Source organism: Arachis stenosperma, chromosome 3, assembly GCF_014773155.1.
Source record: "Arachis stenosperma cultivar V10309 chromosome 3, arast.V10309.gnm1.PFL2, whole genome shotgun sequence".
NCBI lineage: Eukaryota > Viridiplantae > Streptophyta > Magnoliopsida > Fabales > Fabaceae > Arachis > Arachis stenosperma.
Window position 1 is genome coordinate 98,304,977 of NC_080379.1, and position 21,385 is coordinate 98,326,361.

A 21,385-nucleotide genomic window follows, 5' to 3' on the forward strand; every position below is an offset into this window, starting at 1 on the left:
GCCTCCTGGGAGTGGTTTTTGGGCCAAAATTCAAATTAAAAATTCATTTGAATTCATTTCTTCACCAATCCAAAAGCCCATCCAAATCCCATTATCCAAGAATAGAAAGTGTATAAATAGGAGTTAGTTTGATGTAATTAGGACCTTTATGCTCACTTTCGAATTTTTTACTTTTACCTTGGCTTTTGAATTTTCACTTTCACATTCCTTTGGAGCTTTGACTCTCTTGGAATTGTTCTTGAGAGAATTGGTCGAGAACTAAGAGGATCAAGGGAGAATTGATTGATCTCCTTCCTCATTTCCCTTGGGCAATTCTACTCTCTGTTTTTCTGAGTATTGGATGTGTGAAATTGGGGAAATTCTGTCCCAATTCCCATTCAAACTCTTTGCACTTTGATTTCTGCATAATTAAATTCCAATTCTGTTCTTCTATTACTTCTTCTTTAATTTTCTGTCAATCGCTTAGTTCATTCAGATCTGGGAAGGAAATTGGGTTTTAGGCTCTGCTACCTAAGCCCTTGGGATCCTGAGATCACAATTTCACTTTTGGTTCTTCTGTGAACCTTTGCTGCGTTTTATTTTCTCTTTGTTTGAATGCTCTTTGTTTCTGATTTACTTTCTGCTCAACCATTTACTGCAATTTACTTCTTCTTTGTTTAAATCTTACAATCCCATTCCTCAATTCCCTTTTACTTTCTAGCAATTTATCTTTCTTGCCATTTAAGTTACTGCAATTTAAGTTTCTTGCACTTTAAGTTTCAGTCATTTACTTTCTTGCTATTTAAGATTCTGCACATTTACAATTCTGTTCTTCAATTTACTGCATTTCTCCCTTCCCCCTTTACATTTACTGTCATTTAATTTCTGTTAAACACAAACCACTCAATCAAAACTTGATTCCCTTGACTAAATCACCCACTAAACTAAAATTGCTCAATCCTTCAATCCCTGTGGGATCGACCTCACTCATGTGAGTTATTATTACTTGATGCGACCCGGTACACTTGCCGGTGAGTTTTGTGTTGGATCGTTTTCCACACATCAGTCTTCAGAGCTCATGAATGGCAGAAGGAGATTTAATGGAATCTCTATGGTCTCTTTGTGAGCCTTAGATTCCTTTGGATCCTTAATAGGAAACTCCTTCTTGCTTGAGGGACGTCCCAGGAGGTCTTCCTCACTAGGATTTTCATCCTCCTCCTCCCTTGTGAATTCGGCCATATTGATTATATCAATGGCCTTGCACTCTCCTTTTGGATTCTCTTCTGTATTGCTTGGGAGAATACTGGGAGGAGTTTCAATGACTTTCTTACTCAGCTGGCCTACTTGTGCCTCCAGATTTCTGATGGAGGATCTTGTTTCACTCATGAAACTGAAAGTGGTCTTTGACAGATCAGAGACTAGATTGGCTAAATTAGAAGTGTTTTGTTCAGAATTCTCTGTCTATTGCTGAGAAGATGATGGAAAAGGTTTCCCATTGCTCAGCCTATTGCGTCCACCATTGTTAAAGCCTTGTTGAGGCTTTTGTTGATCCTTCCATGAGAAATTTGGATGATTTCTCCATGATGGATTATAGGTGTTTTCATAAGGTTCACCCATGTAATTAACCTCTGCCATGGCAGGGTTCTCAGGATCATAAGCTTCTTCAGAAGCTGCCTCTTTAGTACTGTTGGATGCATGTTGCCATCCATTCAGATTTTGAGAGATCATGTTGACCTGTTGAGTCAACACCTTGTTCTGAGCCAATATGGCATTCAGAGCATCAATTTCAAGAACTCCTTTCTTCTGAGATATCCCATTATTCACGGAATTCCTCTCAGAAGTGTACATGAATTGGTTGTTTGCAACCGTATCAATGAGTTCTTGAGCCTCTTCAGGCATTTTCTTTAGGTGAATATATCCACCTGCAGAATGGTCCAATGACATTTTCGAAAATTCAGAGAGACCATAATAGAATATATCTAATATGGTCCATTCTGAAAACATGTCAGATGGACATCTTTTGGTCAGCTGCTTGTATCTTTCCCAAGCTTCATAGAGGGATTCACCATCTTTTTGTTTGAAGGTTTGAACATCCACTCTCAGCTTGCTCAGCTTTTGAGGAGGAAAGAATTTATCCAAGAAGGCTGTGACCAGCTTATCCCAAGAGTCCAGGCTATCCTTAGGTTGTGAATCCAACCATATTCTAGCTCTGTCTCTTACAGCAAAAGGGAAAAGCATGAGTCTGTAGACTTCAGGATCAACTCCATTCGTCTTTACAGTCTCACAGATCTGCAAGAACTCAGTTAAAAACTGATAAGGATCTTCAGATGAAAGTCCATAAAACTTGCAGTTTTGTTGCATTAAAGCAACTAGTTGAGGCTTAAGCTCAAAATTATTGGCTCCAATGGCAGGAATGGAGATGCTTCTTCCATCAAATTTGGACGTTGGCTTTGTGAAGTCACCAAGCATTCTCCTTGCATTATTATTATTTTCGGCTGCCATCTCCTTCTCTTGTTCTAATGTTTCTGAAAGGTTACCTTTAGATTGTTGTAACTTAGCTTCTCTTAATTTTCTCTTCAAAGTCCTTTCAGGTTCAGGATCAATTTCAACAAGAGTGCCTTTTTCCCTATTCCTGCTCATATGAAAGAGAAGAAAACAAGAAAAGAAGAGGAATCCTCTATGTCACAGTATGGAGATTCCTTTATGTTAGTAGAAGAAGAAAGGGGAGAAGAAATAAAAGTGAAGAATCCAAACACAAGGGATATATTGGGTTCGGATTTTTAGATGAAGAAAGGTGAAGAGAAGTGTTAGTAAATAAATAATTAAATAGAATAAGAGAAGAGGAAGAGAATTCGAAAATAATTTTAAAAAGGGGTTAGTGATTTTCGAAAATTAGAGATAAAATGTAATTAAAATTAAAACATGAAACAATTAATTAATTAAAAAGAATTTTTGAAAAAGGGGTAAGATATTTTCGAAAATTAGAGAGGGAAAAGTAGTTAGGTGGTTTTGAAAAAAGATAAGAAACAAACAAAAAGTCAAATAGTTAGTTGAAAAAGATATTAAAAACAAATTTGAAAAAGATAAGAAGATAAGAAGTTAAATAAGATATTTTGAAATCAAATTTTGAAAAAGATAAGATAAAAAGATAAGATTTTTAAGAAAAAGATATTTTGAAAAAGATTTAATTTTTAAAAATGAAATTACTTACTTCACTAACAAGAAACTACAAGATAAGATTCTAGAACTTAAAGATTGAACCTTTCTTAACAAGAAAGTAACAAACTTCAAATTTTTGAATCAATCACATTAATTATTAGTGAAATTTTTGAAAATTTTGATATAAAGATAAGAAAAAGATTTTGAAAATATTTTGAAAAAGATTTTTGAATTTTTTGAAAAATGGAAAAAAATGAAAAAGATATAATTTTTGAAAAAGATTTTGAAAAGATAAGATTTTTAAATTTTTGAAAATTTGACTTGACTTGTAAGAAACAACTAATTTTAAAAATTTTTGACCAAGTCAACTCAAATTTTCGAAAATTTGGAGAAGAATAAGGAAAAGATTTTTTTTATTTTTGAATTTTTAATTATGAGAGAGAAAAATTAAAAACGTCATTTTTGTGTTTTTCTCTTTTCTTTATGGATCAAAACAAAGAATGCATGCAAGAACACTATGAATGTCAAGATGAACACCAAGAACACTTTGAAGATCATGATGAACATCAAGAACATATTTTTGAAAAATTTTAATGCAAAGAAAACATGCAAGACACCAAACTTAGAAATTTTTAATGCATGGACTCTAACAAACGAAAAATGCATATGAAAAACAACATAAGACACAAAACAAGAAAACATCAAAATCAAACAAGAAGACTTATCAAGAACAACTTGAAGATCATGAAGAACACTATGAATGCATGGAATTTTCGAAAAATGCAAGAAAAATTTTTAAAGCATGCAATTGACACCAAACTTAAAATTGACTCAAGATTCAAACAAGAAACACAAAATATTTTTTATTTTTATGATTTTCTAATTTTTTGTATTTTTATTAATTTTTTTTCGAAAATATAGTTTGAAAAACGAAAAATAAAAGAAAAATTTTGAAAAAGATTTTTGAAAAGAAAATTACCTAATCTGAGCAACAAGATGAACCGTCAGTTGTCCATACTCGAACAATCCCCGGCAACGGCGCCAAAAACTTGGTGGACGAAATTGTTATTCATGTGTTATTCCATTTTGCAAAATTCATTGCTTTTCATTCCCTGGTAATGGCGCCAAAAACATGATGCCAATACCATGGTTCACAACTTCGTTCAACTTAACCAACAAGTGTACCGGGTCATCCAAGTAATACCTTACGTGAGTAAGGGTCGATCCCACGGAGATTGTTGGTATGAAGCAAGCCATGGTCACCTTGTAAATCTCAGTTAGGCAGATTAAATTGGTTTATGGTTTCGAAAACTAATAATAAAAAGAAAATAAAAGGGATAGAAATACTTATGTAAATCAATAGTGGGAATTTCAGATAAGTGTATGGAGATGTTGTGCTCCTCTTGAATCTCTACTTTCTTATTACATTCTTCCAATCCTTCTTACTCCTTTCCATGGCAAGCTGTATGTAGGGCATCACCGTTGTCAATGGCTACATCCCATCCTCTCAGTGAAAATGGTCCTATGCTCTGTCACAGCACGGCTAATCATCTGTCGGTTCTCAATCAGGTTGGAGTAGAATCCATTGATTCTTTTGCGTTTGTCATCACGCCCAGCCTTCAGGAGTTTGAAGCTCGTCACAGTCATTCAATCCCAGAATCCTACTCGGAATACCATAGACAAGGTTTAGACTTCCCGGATCCTCATGAATGCCGCCATCTATCTAACTTATACCACGAAGATTCTGTTGGGGAATCTAAGAGATATGCGCCCGGCCTAAGGTAGAACGGAAGTGGTTGTCAATCACGCGCGTTCATAGGTGAGAATGATGATGAGTGTCACGGATCATCACATTCATCAAGTTGAAGTGCAACGTATATCTTGGAATCAGAATAAAAGAGAATTGAATAGAAAGTAATAGTAATTGTATTGAAACTTGAGGTACAGCAGAGCTCCACACCCTTAATCTATGGTGTGCAGAAACTCCACCGTTGAAAATACATAGGTGAAAGGTTCAGGCATGGCCGAATGGCCAGCCCTCTGAGTGATCAAGAGACCGAATAATCAGAGGCTAAACAGTCAAGAGATTAAACTGTCAAAAGATGTCTAATACAATAGTAAATTATCCTATTTATACTAGACTAGCTACTAGGGTTTACATGAGTAAGTAATTGATGCATAAATCCACTTCCGGGGCCCACTTGGTGTATGTTTGGGCTGAGCTTGATCTATCCACGAGCTGAGGCTTTTCTTGGAGTTGAACTCCAAGTTATAACGTGTTTTGGGCGTTCAACTCCGGATCATGACGTGTTTCTGGCGTTTAACTCCAGACAGCAGCATGTATTTGGCGTTCAACGCCAAGTTACGTCGTCAATTTCCGAATAAAGTATGGACTATTATATATTGCTGGAAAGCTCTGGATGTCTACTTTCCAACGCCGTTGAGAGCGCGCAATTTGGAGTTCTGTAATTCCAGAAAATCCATTTCGAGTGCAGGGAGGTCAGATTCCAACAGTATCAGCAGTCCTTTTGTCAGCCTTTTTCGGAGTTTTGCTCAAGTCCCTCAATTTCAGCCAGAAATTACCTGAAATCACAGAAAAATACACAAACTCATAGTAAAGTCTAGAAATGTGAATTTAACATAAAAACTAATGAAAACATCCCTAAAAGTAGCTTGAACTTACTAAAAACTACCTAAAAACAATGCCAAAAAGCGTATAAATTATCCGCTCATCGGTGAGGAGCTCTGCTGTGTCTTGATGGATTAATGCAATTACTACTGTTTTTCATTCAATCATGCTTGCTTCCATTCTAAGATATCACTTGTTCTTAAACCTGATGAATGTGATGATCCGTGACACTCATCATCATTCTCAACTATGAACGTGTGCCTGACAACCACCTCCGTTCTACCTTAGATTGAGTAGATATCTCTTGGATTCCTTAATCAGAATCTTCGTGGTATAAGCTAGAATTGATGGCGGCATTCAAGAGAATCTGGAAGGTCTAAACCTTGTCTGTGGTATTCTGAGTAGGATTTAAGGATTGAATGACTGTGACGAGCTTCAAACTCCTGAGGTCTGGGCGTTAGTGACAGACGCAAAAGAATCACTGGATTTTATTCCAACCCGATTGAGAACCGACAGATGATTAGCCGTGCTGTGACAGAGCACGTTGAACATTTTCACTGAGAGGATGGGAGGTAGCCATTGACAACGGTGAAACCCTACATACAGCTTGCCATGGAAGGAGCCTTGCGTGTTTGAAGAAAAAGACAGTAGGAAAGCAGAGGTTCAAAAGACAGAGCATCTCCAAAACCTCAACCTGTTTCCCATTACTGCAAACAAGTACTTATTTCATGTTCTTTTGCTTTTTACAATCAACCCTGATAATTATTGATATCCTGACTAAGAGTTACAAGATAACCATAGCTTGCTTCAAGCCGACAATCTCCGTGGGATCGACCCTTACTCACGTAAGGTATTACTTGGACGACCCAGTGCACTTGCTGGTTAGTTGTGCGGGATTGCAAAAGTGTGATTGCAATTTCGTGCACCAGCTAGAAATGAAGAGCTCGATGAGAGCTTTGCGTGGCTACAAACGGCTCATCAATCGGAGCACTGTAACTCAAGTTGTGGCTCACGGAAGGTGACGATGAATAGTAACAATGGGGTTTCACTCCTCCCTCTCATCTATCCGAGCTATCTCTCTCTCCCCAACAAAATGATCATAAAGCTCATTAATAGAGTATATATATGTTGGACCTTGGGCCTGGTCCAACCCGTTAGTATTTTTATCCCATGTGGCCCACTTTGGGTGAAAACTTTTAAAATTAGCGCCCGATTTTAAATTCTAAATTATATTTTTTTGTCCTTTCAAAACAATAAATCAATTTTCAAAATCTTATTTTCCAAAATACGCGGTACTGGAAAGATTAGAGCCGGTACTGCCGGCTTAGGCACCGGTACACATTTTCCAACTCAGAAAAATTCATTGAATTAAAATTTCACCTTTTTTTAAAAGAACATTTTTATATTTTTGAAACTATTCCGGATAGTTAAAGTTATTATTTTATTAAAGCAGTTTTACGTGAAAAAGTCCGGTTCTTACAATTGCAGCAAATTTGTTAGCATATATCAACTTAAAATATATATTATTCAAATATAGTTTAACACAAGTTTTTAAGAGTATGCCTAAAGAACAAACCTGCATAGTAGATTTGTTCGCCGTTTTCAAGTATTGGTTAAAACAAGATCGTCCTGATATAGCTTCCAACCAACACCTAATAGTCACTTTACAAAATCATACATCTCTAGCAACAGAAATTACATGTTCCAATTAAGAGAATGGAGAGGCCATAGCCATTTCTTTAGCAAATTTTGTGCTTGCACAACATGATGAAAATTCCTCCAATTTTATTTGTCCTATTACACCATCATTTTATGTTCATGATTATCATCAGCGCAACATTAAGAAAACCAACAATAATAATGACATTAAAACTTTATTGTAAACTAGCTTTCGCTACAGAAAACGTTGAAAGAAATGGGAAATTGCTTTTATTCACTAAAACCAACAATTTAGTAGGGTTGCACATGGATCAGATGATATCCACGGTACTACCTGCATCCAATCCGAATTTTGTGGATATTATCTGATCTACACCATAGTAGGATCGAATTATGGATTTGGCAGTGATATCTGTAGATTTGATTCGGAGATCCGCATATCCGCACGTCTCATATAAATAGCATAGTTTAAGAAAGTAAACCCTAATGTGATAAGAATTTTAGTGTGTTGTTTTATGAATTTTATGATATCTTGTTTTTAATTTTTTATGTTATACTTCAACTTAGAATAATTAAACTTATATCTTGTGTTATTTTTTTTTTTGTTATTTAAGAGAACTTTTATTGATAATATTTTAGGAGTAGAAAGGCTTAAACAAGTGAAAAAATAAATTTTTTGGATATTTTTTGTAAAAATAGCCAAGCAGGTCCTTAAAATAGTTTTTTAAGTAATGTAGATATACCCAATATCCGATCCGACTTGAAAAAATATGGATATCGTATGCGATCCGATTCGATGAGTACAATATGGATTGTATATAATTATAAGCTATATCCGATCCGATACGATCTGTGTGTAGCCCTACAATTCAGTAAAGACTTAATTAAAATACGAAAATTCATATCGTAATGTAACTAGCAAACTACACACATCATTAAGATTATTAAACTTATTAATCACACAAAGATCTTCTTTTAATGACGTACACTTTTTTCATATTTCAATTATGTAACATCATCGAAATTCTCAAAAGCATTGTTTGTGGGATCTTCTATATCATCATCCCTTGTCAACTTTAAATCTCTAATTTCACCTGCCGCTGACATGTTCAACTCTAGCTGTGGAGAAAAACCAACTTCAGCTTCTTCATTCTCTTCTCCCATGTCATACAAGTCTCATGGTTTCACATGAACCACTACACTCCATTCTTATCTAGTTCATTATCTACATAGTATACGAGATGAGCTTTTGATGCCAATATGTACAATTCATCGTCTTCTTAATCACCAGTGTGTATCAGACAAGAGTAATTAATGCTGGTAAGACCCAAATGGTCTTGTTTGATGCCTCTACTAGTAGTTATATCAGCCCAAATATATTTGAATAATATCACTGTGAAATAGCAGCTATAATTCAATTTAATTATATTCATAATTTTTCCATAATATAGAACACTACTAATAGCCACTCTATTATCACGCATGCTTGCATAATTTCTTGTATTAGAAGAGACATAAACTCCACTATTTTGAGTTTTTAGCCCATCTTCCTTAGTGATAGATCTAAACTTGTACCCATTGACGTTGTATGCCCCAAAACATTTTGTCTGAAACATGAGATCGCATGCAAGCATCTTCATTTCTTTCGAATGCTGTGTACTTTTCATTGGAACCTGACATCATATAACATTCATCCTTAAGGAGTATTAATATTTCTTAGATCAATAAATCTAGGAGAATTAGGTTCTTTCATATTGCTTACATATGGAATTTAATAAAAAATTCAAAGAGAATCTTAGGTCAGCTACCCCATATGTTTCTGAAGTCATATTCTAGCCAATAAGCATGTGAGACAAATTTGATTTCGGTAGAGCTAGCAAAAACTGATTCCAAAAAGTCAAAATCCTTGAAAAGAAATTAATTATGTTATCACAAGCTAAGTTTCATCTATGAATCATGCAATTGTGTAAAGAAAATAATACAAAATAAAATATAATAATACCATTTGCTATTACTGCCTTGTCTCTACTTATCATTTCAAGCAGTACTCTAATTGAAGGATACATATCAGCAATGCAATTTCTTCCTCCTATTTGAATTGCTTTCTCAATAGATGATATAAAATACTCCTGGTAGCTATATCTTTTACCTATATTGTTAAATAAAGGTCATTTGAATTGGGAGTTTGGCACAGTCTAATATTTTTCATTATATGCTAATTTGTTTTTCTTTTTTAATGTTCATCTCAGGTGTAAGATTTACACTTTATTATTCCTGACTATTTCTTTTGAGTGGAGCAATGATACACACCCGCTTTCATATTAGCAGGTTAGTATTACGTAAATTAAAATTGTACTTTCATGGATATTATGATATTTTGGAAACTATGAGAGTAGATTGTTCATTATTTCTTTATTATGCATATATATCAATTTTATAGATAAAGATGATGTTCCTATTATATTTATTTGAATCCATTGTATTGTTGTTTGGTGCACGAAATTGTGATCATTACTTTTCACAACTCAATTAATCCCCGGTAATGAATCCAAGAACTTGGTGTTCAATACCATGGTATAAACACAACTAACCAGCAAGTGCACTGGGTCGTCCAAGTAATAAACCTTACGCGAGTAAGGGTTGATCCCACGGAGATTGTTGGTATGAAGCAAGCTATGGTCACCTTGTAAATCTTAGTCAGGCAGACTCAAATGGTTATGGATGATATATGAATAGAACATAAAGATAAAGATAGAGATACTTATGTAATTCATTGGTGAGAACTTCAGATAAGCGAATGGAGATGCTTTGTCCCTTCCGTCTCTCTGCTTTCCTACTGTCTTCATCCAATCCTTCTTACTCCTTTCCATGGCAAGCTGTATGTTGGGCATCACCATTGTCAATGGCTACAGTCCCGTCCTCTCAGTGGAAATGTTCAACACACCCTGTCACGGCACGGCTATCCAGCTGTCGGTTCTGGATCATGTCGGAATAGAATCCAGTGATTCTTTTGCGTCTGTCACTAACACCCCAAAATCGCGAGTTTGAAGCTCGTCACAGTCATTCAATCATTGAATCCTACTCAGAATACCACAGACAAGGTTTAGACCTTCCGGATTCTCTTGAATGCCGCCATCAATTCTAGCTTATACCACGAAGATTCCGGTTAAGGAAATCCAAGAGATAAATATTCAAGCCTTGTTTGCTTGTAGAACGGAAGTGGTTGTCAGTCACGCGTTCATAAGTGAGAATGATGATGAGCGTCACATAATCATCACATTCATCATGTTCTTGAGTGCGAATGAATATCTCGGAATAAGAACAAGCTGAATTGAATAGAAGAACAATAGTAATTGCATTAATACTCGAGGTACAGCATAGCTCCACACCTTAATCTATGGTGTGTAGAAACTCCACCGTTGAAAATACATAAGAACAAGGTCTAGGCATGGCCGTGAGGCCAGCCCCCAAAACATGATCAATGGATTCAAAGACCTAAAGATGATCTAAGATCCAAAGAATAAAATACAATAGCAAAAGGTCCTATATATAGAGAACTAGTAGCTTAAGAATTACAAAGGTGAGTAAATGACATAAAAATCCACTTCCAGGCCCACTTGGTGTGTGCTTAGGCTGAGCATTGAAGCATTTTCGTGTAGAGACTCTTTTTGGAGTTAAACGCCAGCTTTTGTGCCAGTTTGGGCGTTTAACTCCCATTCTTGTGCCAGTTCCGGCGTTTAACGCCGGGCAGTTTTGAGCTGATTTGGAACGCCGGTTTGGGCCATCAAATCTTGGGCAAAGTATAAATTATTATACATTGCTGGAAAGCCCAGGATGTCTACTTTCCAACGCCGTTGAGCGCGCGCCAATTGGGCTTCTATAGCTCCAGAAAATCCACTTCGAGTGCAGGGAGGTCAGAATCCAACAGCATCTGCAGTCCTTTTCAGTCTCTGAATTAGATTTTTGCTCAAGTCCCTCAATTTCAGCCAGAAAAAACCTAAAATCATAGAAAAACACACAAACTCATAGTAAAGTCCAGAAAAGTGAATTTTAACTAAAAACTAATAAAAATATACTAAAAACTAACTAAATCCTACTAGAAACATACTAAAAACAATGCCAAAAAGCATACAAATTATCCGCTCATCACAACACCAAACTTAAATTGTTGCTTGTCCTCAAGCAACTGAAAATCAAATAAGATAAAGAGAAGAGAATATACAATGAATTCCAAAAACATCTATGAAGATCAGTATTAATTAGATGAGCGGGGCTTTTAGCTTTTTGCCTCTGAACAGTTTTGGCATCTCACTCTATCCTTTGAAATTCAGAATGATTGGCTTCTTTAGGAACTCAGAATCCAGATAGTGTTATTGATTCTCCTAGTTAAGTATGATGATTCTTGAACACATCTACTTTATGAGTCTTGGCCGTGGCCCAAAGCACTCTGTCTTCCAATATTACCACCGGATACATACATGTCACAGACACATAATTGGGTGAACCTTTTCAGATTGTGACTCAGCTTTGCTAGAGTCCCCAATTAGAGGTGTCCAGGGTTCTTAAGCACACTCTTCTTGCCTTGGATCACAACTTTATTTCTTTCTTTTTTCTTTCTCTTTTTTTTTCGTTTTTTCTCCTTCTCTTTTTTTTCGCTTCTTCTTTTTTTTTTTTTGTATTCACTGCTTTTTCTTGCTACAAGAATCATTTTTATGATTTTTTAGATCCGCAGTAACATGTCTCCTTTTTCATCATTCTTTCAAGAGCCAACATTCATGAACCACAAATTCAAAAGACATATGCACTGTTCAAGCATACATTCAGAAAACAAAAGTATTGCCACCACATCAAAATAATTAATCTGTTATAAAATTTAAAATTCATGCAATTCTTCTCTTTTTCAATTAAGAACATTTTTCATTTAAGAAAGGTGATGGATTCATAGGACATTCATAACTTTAAGGCATAGACACTAAGACACTAATGATCATAAGACACAAACATAGATAAACATAAGCATAACTTTTGAAAAACAGGAAAATAAGGAACAAGGAAATTAAAGAAATGGTCCACCTTAGTGATGGTGGCTTGTTCTTCCTCTTGAAGGTCTTATGGAGTGCTTGAGCTCCTCAATGTCTCTTCCTTGCCTTTGTTGCTCCTCTCTCATTATTCTTTGATCTTCTCTAATTTTATGGAGGAGGATGGAATGTTCTTGGTGCTCCACCCTTAGTTGTCCCATGTTGGAACTCAATTCTCCTAGGGAGGTGTTGATTTGCTCCCAATAGTTTTATGGAGGAGAGTGCATCCCTTGAGGTATCTCAGGGATTTTATGATGAGTGGGATCTCTTGTTTGCTCCATCCTTTTCTTAGTGATGGGCTTGTCCTCATCAATGAGGATGTCTCCTTCTATGTCCACTCCAACTGAATAACAGAGGTGACAAATGAGATGAGGAAAGGCTAACCTTGCCAAGGTAGAGGACTTGTCCGCCACCTTATAGAGTTCTTGGGCTATAACCTCATGAACTTCTACTTCCTCTCCAATCATGATGCTATGGATCATGATGGCCCGGTCTAGAGTAACTTCAGACCGGTTGCTAGTGGGAATGATTGAGCGTTGGATAAACTCCAACCATCCCCTAGCCACGGGCTTGAGGTCATGCCTTCTCAGTTGAATCGGCTTCCCTCTTGAATCTCTCTTCCATTGGGCGCCCTCTTCACAGATGTCTATGAGGACTTGGTCCAACCTTTGATCAAAGTTGACCCTTCTAGTGTAAGGGTGTTCATCTCCTTGCATCATGGGCAAGTTGAATGCCAACCTTACATTTTCCGGACTAAAATCTAAGTATTTCCCCCGAACCATTGTAAGCCAATTCTTTGGGTCCGGGTTCACACTTTGATCATGGTTCTTGGTGATCCATGCATTGGCATAAAACTCTTGAACCATTAAGATTTTGACTTGTTGAATGGGGTTGGTAAGAGCTTCCCAACCTCTTCTTCGGATCTCATGTCGGATCTCCAGATATTCACTCTTTTTGAGTTTGAAAGGGACCTTGGGGATCACCTTCTTCAAGGCCACAACTTCATAGAAGTGGTCTTGATGCACCCTTGAGATGAATCTCTCCATCTCCTATGACTCGGAGGTGAAAGCTTTTGCCTTCCCTTTCCTCTTTCTAGAGGTTTCTCCGGCCTTGGATGCCATAAATGGTTATAGAAAAACAAAAAGCAATGCTTTTACCACACCAAACTTAAAAGGTTTACTCGTCCTCGAGCAAAAGAAGAAAGAAGAGAGTAGAAGAAGAAGAAATGGAGGAGATGGAGGTGGCTTTGTGGTTCGGCCAAAGGGGGGAGAAGTAGTGTTTAGGTTGTGTGAAAATGAAGGAGTGAAGATGGGTTTATATAGGGGTGAAGAGAGGGGTAGGGTTCGGCTATGGGAGGGTGGGTTTGGGAGGGAAAGTGGTTTGAATTTTGAATGGTGAGGTAGGTGGGGTTTTATGAAGGATGGATGTGAGTGGTGAAGAGAAAGATGGGATTTGATAGGTGAAGGGTTTTTGGGGAAGAGGTGTTGAGGTGATTGGTGAATGGGTGAAGAAGAGAGAGGGTGGTGGGGTAGGTGGGGATCCTGTGGGGTCCACAGATCCTGAGGTGTCAAGGAAAATTCAACCCTGCACCAAGTGGCATGCAAAAACGCACCCTTTGCCAATTCTGGCGTTAAACGCCGGGCTGGTGCCCATTTCTGGCGTTTAACGCCAGGTGCTTGCCCTTTTCTGGCGTTTAATGCCAGTCTGGTGCCCCTTTTCTGGTGTTAAACCCCCAGAATGGTGCCAGACTGGGCGTTACACGCCCATTTGCTAGCTTCACTGGCGTTTAAACGCCAGCAAGTTCTCCTCCAGGGTGTGCTATTTTTCTTTCTGTTTTTCATTCTGTTTTTGCTTTTTTAATTTATTTTGTGACTTCTCATGATCATCAACCTACAGAAAACATAAAATAACAAAGGAAAATATATTAAACATAACATTGGGTTGCCTCCCAACAAGCGCTTCTTTAATGTCAGTAGCTTGACAAAGGGCTCTCATGGAGCCTCACAGATACTCAGAGCAATGTTGGAACCTCCCAACACCAAACTTAGAGTTTGAATGTGGGGGTTCAACACCAAACTTAGAGTTTGGTTGTGGCCTCCCAACACCAAACTTAGAGTTTGACTGTGGGGGCTCTGTTTGGCTCTGTTTTGAGAGAAGCTCTTCATGCTTCCTCTTCATGGTGACAGAGGGATATCCTTGAGCCTTAAACACAAAGGATTCTTCATTCACTTGAATGATCAATTCTCCTCTGTCAACATCAATCACAGCCTTTGCTGTGGCTAGGAAGGGTCTGCCAAGGATGATGGATTCATCCATGCACTTCCCAGTCTCTAAGACTATGAAATCAGCAGGGATGTAATGGTCTTCAATCTTCACCAAAACATCCTCTACAAGTCCATAAGCTTGTTTTCTTGAATTGTCTGGCATCTCTAGTGAGATTCTTGCAGCTTGTACCTCAAAGATCCCTAGCTTCTCCATTACAGAGAGAGGCATGAGGTTCACACTTGACCCTAGGTCACACAGAGCCTTCTTGAAGGTCATGGTGCCTATGGTGCAAGGTATTGAAAACTTCCCAGGATCTTATCTCTTTTGAGGTAATTTCTGCCTAGACAAGTCATCCAGTTCTTTGGTGAGCAAAAGGGGTGTATCCTCCCAAGTCTCATTACCAAATAACTTGTCATTTAGCTTCATGATTGCTCCAAGGTATTTAGCAACTTGCTCTTCAGTGACATACTCATCCTCTTCAGAGGAAGAATACTCATCAGAGCTCATGAATGGCAGAAGTAAATCCAATGGAATCTCTATGGTCTCAGTGTGAGCCGCAGATTCCCATGGTTCCTCATTAGGGAACTCATTGGAGGCTAGTGGACATCCATTGAGGTTTTCCTCAGTGGCGTTCACTGCCACTTCCTCCTCTCCAAGTTCGGCCATGTTAATGGCCTTGTACTCTCCTTTTGGATTCTCTTTTGTATTACTTGGAAGAGTACTAGGAGGGAGTTCAGTAATTTTCTTGCTCAGCTGTCCCACTTGTGCCTCCAAGTTCCTAATGGAGGACCTTGTTTCAGTCCTGAAACTTTGAGTGGTTTTGATTAGATCAGAGACCATGGTTGCTAAGTCAGAGTGGTTCTGCTTAGAATTCTCTGTCTGTTGCTGAGAAGATGATGGAAAAGGCTTGCTATTGCTAAACCTGTTTCTTCCACCATTATTGTTGTTGAAACCTTGTTGAGGTCTCTGTTGATCCTTCCATGAGAGATTTGGATGATTTCTCCATGAAGAATTATAGGTGTTTCCATAAGGTTCTCCCATGTAATTCACCTCTTCCATTGAAGGGTTCTCAGGATCATAAGCTTCTTCTTCAGATGAAGTGTCCTTAGTACAGCCTGGTGCATTTTGCATTCCAGACAGACTTTGAGAAATCAAATTGACTTGCTGAGTCAATATTTTGTTCTGAGCCAATATGGCATTCAGAGTGTCAATCTCAAGAACTCCTCTCTTCTGATTTGTCCTAATGATCACAGGATTCCTTTCAGAAGTGTACATGAATTGGTTATTTGCAACCATTTCAATTAGTTCTTGAGCTTCTGTAGGCATCTTCTTCAGATGAAGAGATCCTCCAGCAGAGCTATCAAAGACATCTTGGATAGTTCAGAGAGTCCATCATAGAAAATACCTATGATGCTCCATTCAGAAAGCATGTCAGAAGGATATTTTCTGATCAATTGTTTGTATCTTTCCCAAGCTTCATAGAGGAATTCTCCATCCTTCTGTCTGAAGGTTTGGACTTCCACTCTAAGCTTATTCAATTTTTGAGGTGGAAAGAACTTTGCCAAGAATGCATTGACTAGCTTTTCCCAAGAGTTCAGGCTTTCTTTAGGTTGTAAGTCCAACCATATTCTAGCTCTGTCTCTTACAGCAAAAGGGAATAGCATAAGTCTGTAGACATCAGGGTCAACCCCATTAGTCATGACAGTGTCACAGATTTGCAAGAATTCAGCTAAGAACTGATGAGGATCTTCCAATGGAAGTCCATGGAACTTGCAATTCTGTTGCATTAGAGAAACTAATTGAGGCTTAAGCTCAAAGTTGTTTGCTCCAATGGCAGGGATAGAGATGCTTCTCCCATAGAAGTCGGGAGTAGGTGCAGTAAAGTCACCCAGCACCTTCCTTGCATTGTTGGCATTGTTGTTGTTTTCGGCTGCCATGGGTTCTTCTTTTTTGAAGATTTCTGTTAGGTCCTCTACAGAGAGTTGTGCCTTAGCTTCTCTTAGCTTTCGCTTCAAGGTCCTTTCAGGTTCAGGGTCAGCCTCAACAAGAATGCTTTTGTCCTTGCTCCTGCTCATATGAAAGAGAAGAGAACAAGAAAATGTGGAATCCTCTATGTCACAGTATAGAGATTCCTTGAGGTGTCAGAGGAACAGAAAAATAGAAGGAAAGGTAGAAGAATTCGAACTTATCAAAAGAGATGGAGTTCGAATTGTGCATTGAGGAGGAGTGGTACTCCATAAATAGAAGGATGTGAGAAGAGGGGAAGAGATTTTTCGAAAATTAAGTAAAAGATTTTAAAAACATTTTGAAAAAAGATTTTGAAGAAGATATGATTGAAAACCTTTTTGAAAAAGATGTGATTTAAAAGTTATGGTTTTAAAAAGATGTGATTGAGAAGATATGATTTGAAAAACAATTTAAAAAGATTTGATTTTTAAAAAAAATTAATGACTTGGCTAACAAGAAAAGATATGATTCAAACATTAAACCTTTCTCAACAGAAAAGGCAACATACTTGAAATGTTGAATCAAATCATTAATTGATAACAAGTATCTTTGAAAAAGGAAAGAAATTGATTTTGAAAAAGATTTGATTGAAAAGATATGATTTGAAAAAGATTTGATTTTGAAAAACTTTGAAAACTTGAAAAAAAATTTGAATTAAAAACAGAATCTTCCCTCTTGTGCCATCCTGGCGTTAAACGCCCAGAATGGTGCACATTCTGGCGTTTAACGCCCAAAGCACTACCCTTTTGGGCGTTAAACGCCCAGCCAGGTATCCTGGCTAGCGTTTAAACGCCAGTTTTTCCTTCTTCACTGGGCGTTTTGAACAACCAGCTTTTTCTGTATAATTCCTCTGCTGCATGTATTGAATCTTCAGTTCCCTGTATTATTGACTTGAAAACAGAACCAAGATCAAATAAACAATGCATGCAAGACACCAAACTTAAAATGAGACACTAGACTCAACAAGAAACATAAAATATTTTTGGTTTTTATGATTTTGTAATTTTTTTGGTTTTTTTTTTCGAAAATTAAGTGGAAAAGAAAATAAAGGTATCAAAATTCTTAATGAGAATTCCAGGAATCATGCAATGTTAGTCTAAAGCTTCAGTCTAAAGGAATTAGACATGGATAGCCAAGCTTCAGCAAGACATTGCATTCAAGAGCTAAATTGATGAGAATCAATCAGCTTTGGTGATGATAAGATCATCACCTTGAAACACTAGAATTCATTCTTAAGAACTCTGAAAAATACCTAATCTAAGCAACAAGATGAACCGTCAATTGTCCAAACTCGAAACAATCCCCGGCAACGGCGCCAAAAACTTGGTGCACGAAATTGTGATCACTACTTTTCACAACTCAATTAATCCCCGGTAATGAATCCAAGAACTTGGTGTTCAATACCATGGTATAAACACAACTTCGCACAACTAACCAGCAAGTGCACTGGGTCGTCCAAGTAATAAACCTTACGCAAGTAAGGGTCGATCCCACGGAGATTGTTGGTATGAAGCAAGCTATGGTCACCTTGTAAATCTTAGTCAGGCAGACTCAAATGGTTATGGATGATATATGAATAGAACATAAAGATAAAGATAGAGATACTTATCTAATTCATTGGTGAGAACTTCAGATAAGCGAATGGAGATGCTTTGTCCCTTCCGTCTATCTGCTTTCCTACTGTCTTCATCCAATCCTTCTTACTCCTTTCCATGGCAAGCTGTATGTTGGGCATCACCGTTGTCAATGGCTATAGTCCCGTCCTCTCAGTGGAAATGTTCAACGCACCCTGTCACGGCACGGCTATCCAGCTGTTGGTTCTTGATCATGTCGGAATAGAATCCAGTGATTCTTTTGCGTCTGTCACTAACGCCCCACAATCGCGAGTTTGAAGCTCGTCACAGTCATTCAATCATTGAATCCTACTCAGAATACCACAGACAAGGTTTAGACCTTCCAGATTCTCTTGAATGCCGCCATCAATTCTAGCTTATACCACGAAGATTCCGGTTAAGGAAATCCAAGAGATAAACATTCATGCCTTGTTTGCTTGTAGAACGGAAGTGGTTGTCAGTCACACGTTCATAAGTGAGAATGATGATGAGCGTCACATAATCATCACATTCATCATGTTCTTGAGTGCGAATGAATATCTTGGAATAAGAATAAGCTGAATTGAATAGAAGAACAATAGTAATTGCATTAATACTCGAGGTATAGCAGAGCTCCACACCTTAATCTATGGTGTGTAGAAACTCCACCGTTGAAAATACATAAGAACAAGGTCTAGGCATGGCCGTGAGGCCAGCCCCCAAAACATGATCAATGGATTCAAAGACCTAAAGATGATCTAAGATCCAAAGATTAAAATACAATAGCAAAAGGTCCTATATATAGAGAACTAGTAGCTTAAGAATTACAAAGGTGAGTAAATGACATAAAAATCCACTTCCAGGCCCACTTGGTGTGTGCTTGGCTGAGCATTGAAGCATTTTCGTGTAGAGACTCTTTTTGGAGTTAAACGCCAGCTTTTGTGCCAGTTTGGGCGTTTAACTCCCATTCTTGTGCCAGTTCCGGTGTTTAACGCCGGGCAGTTTTGAGCTGATTTGGAACGCCAGTTTGGGCCATCAAATCTTGGGCAAAGTATGAACTATTATACATTGCTGGAAAGCCCAGAATGTCTACTTTCCAACGCCGTTGAGAGCGCGCCAATTGGGCTTCTGTAGTTCCAGAAAATTCACTTCGAGTGCAGGAAGGTCAGAATCCAACAGCATCTGCAGTCCTTTTCAGTCTCTGAATCAGATTTTTGCTCAAGTCCCTCAATTTCAGCCAGAAAATACCTGAAATCACAGAAAAACACACAAACTCATAGTAAAGTCAAGAAAAGTGAATTTTAACTAAAAACTAATAAAAATATACTAAAAACTAACTAAATCCTACTAGAAACATACTAAAAACAATGCCAAAAAGCGTACAAATTATCCGCTCATCATTGTTTTCAAAAGAAAGACCATAGAAAGTTAATAAGTCAGAGAATTTTTTTCTGTAACTCTTGGTTGTCATATAAATAAATTCTTATGCACTAATAGCTCTTAGGTTTCATAGAATTTGGTTGACCAATAATTTTAATCATAAAAAATTGATTTATTTTGCCTATTCCATTCTCCTAGCATTTATTTAGTACTTAACATGTTAAAATTTTAAGTTCAGTCATTGAGAATGATGGCAAAGAATCGTATAAGGATGGTGATCAATCTGAGGATTTAAGTGTTGAGTATGAGTGCAGTTCCGATGAAAGTGATGATATGGTGGATGTAACTGTAGATGAAGCAGAGGCAGATATAATTAATGTTGATGGTTTGAAAAGTTGATAACTGATTTGACCATCGAAGACATATGGGGATTGGTGTTTGATACAGAATCTCAAGTTTGTGAATTTATGCCAAATATGCCAAGTACTATGGATTTGTGTCCCGAAAAGACTTGAAGAGTGGATGCTAATGGCAACATTAATACAAGACAATTGGTTTGCAATAAAGCAGGAGAAAGACATTGGAAGCACCTTAAAAGGGACAATCGGCAAAGGAAGCATAGGGAAATTACTCGTGTCAACTGCAGGGCGAGGATTCATTTCATTCGTCACTATAGAATGGGTAACTGGAAAGTCAATGTCTTTAAGAGTGAACACAATCATCCAGGGTGTCTACCTATATACAGACATCTTATTGCCGCGAATCGTGGGCTTAAGAGGTTGAAAAAACACAAGCAGGCAGCTTGCGAGCATGTGGTGTCAAGACTTGCCACATAATAGGTTACTTGGTTTCCCAAAAAGGTGAATACGATAAAGTGGGTTTTACCAGCAAAAACTTACATAAAGACATTAGTAAGACTAGGCGTGGAAAAGTGAAAGACGGTGATGCATTTGCTGCATTGGCCTATCTGTTGTCCAAGGCAGACAGTGACCAGTTATTTGGTGTGGGTTGATAGAGCAAGCATTGTTGATTACGAATGTTTTGGCGATGTACTCGCTTTTGACACCACTTACAAGAAAAATGTCTACAACAAGCCGTTAGTCATATTTTCAGGGACCAACCACCATGGCCAAAGAACTATCTTTGGATGCGCCCTGCTCTCAGATGAAAGGTCTGAAACTTTCAAGTGGGCACTGAAGGAATTTCTGGAAATCATGTCAGGAAAACTACTCGGAGGCGTTGTGACAGACAGAAACCGTGCTATGAGAGAGGCTATCTTAGAAGTATTTCCTGGTATACCACATCGTCTTTGTGCATGGCATCTCCATCATAATGCGGTACAGAATATAAAAAACAAGCATTTTTGGGATGATTTTAAGGTATTATTGTATGGACAGTTTACCGTACAAATATTTGAAGAGAGATAGAGTGAGATCATATTCAAATATGGACTTGCCGAGAATGAATGGGTCCAAGGCATTTATAATGACAAAATGAAGTGGGCTATCGCATATTTGAGGGAGCACTTCTTTGGCCGCATAAGAACTACATCACAGTGTGAGGGAATTTATTCATTATTGAAGAACTATGTTGACAGTAAAACAAGTCTCCTTGAATTCATGCATAAATTCAGTGAA

The 21,385-nt window shown here is 37.6% G+C and overlaps 1 non-coding gene across 1 annotated transcript; it reads left to right on the forward strand.

The window, feature by feature from the left end:
• Positions 1 to 16,193: 16,193 nt before the first annotated feature.
• Positions 16,194 to 16,301, forward strand: LOC130971733 (small nucleolar RNA R71). The gene has a single exon (XR_009082945.1). It is a non-coding gene; the product is annotated as a small nucleolar RNA R71 (small nucleolar RNA).
• Positions 16,302 to 21,385: the final 5,084 nt, after the last annotated feature.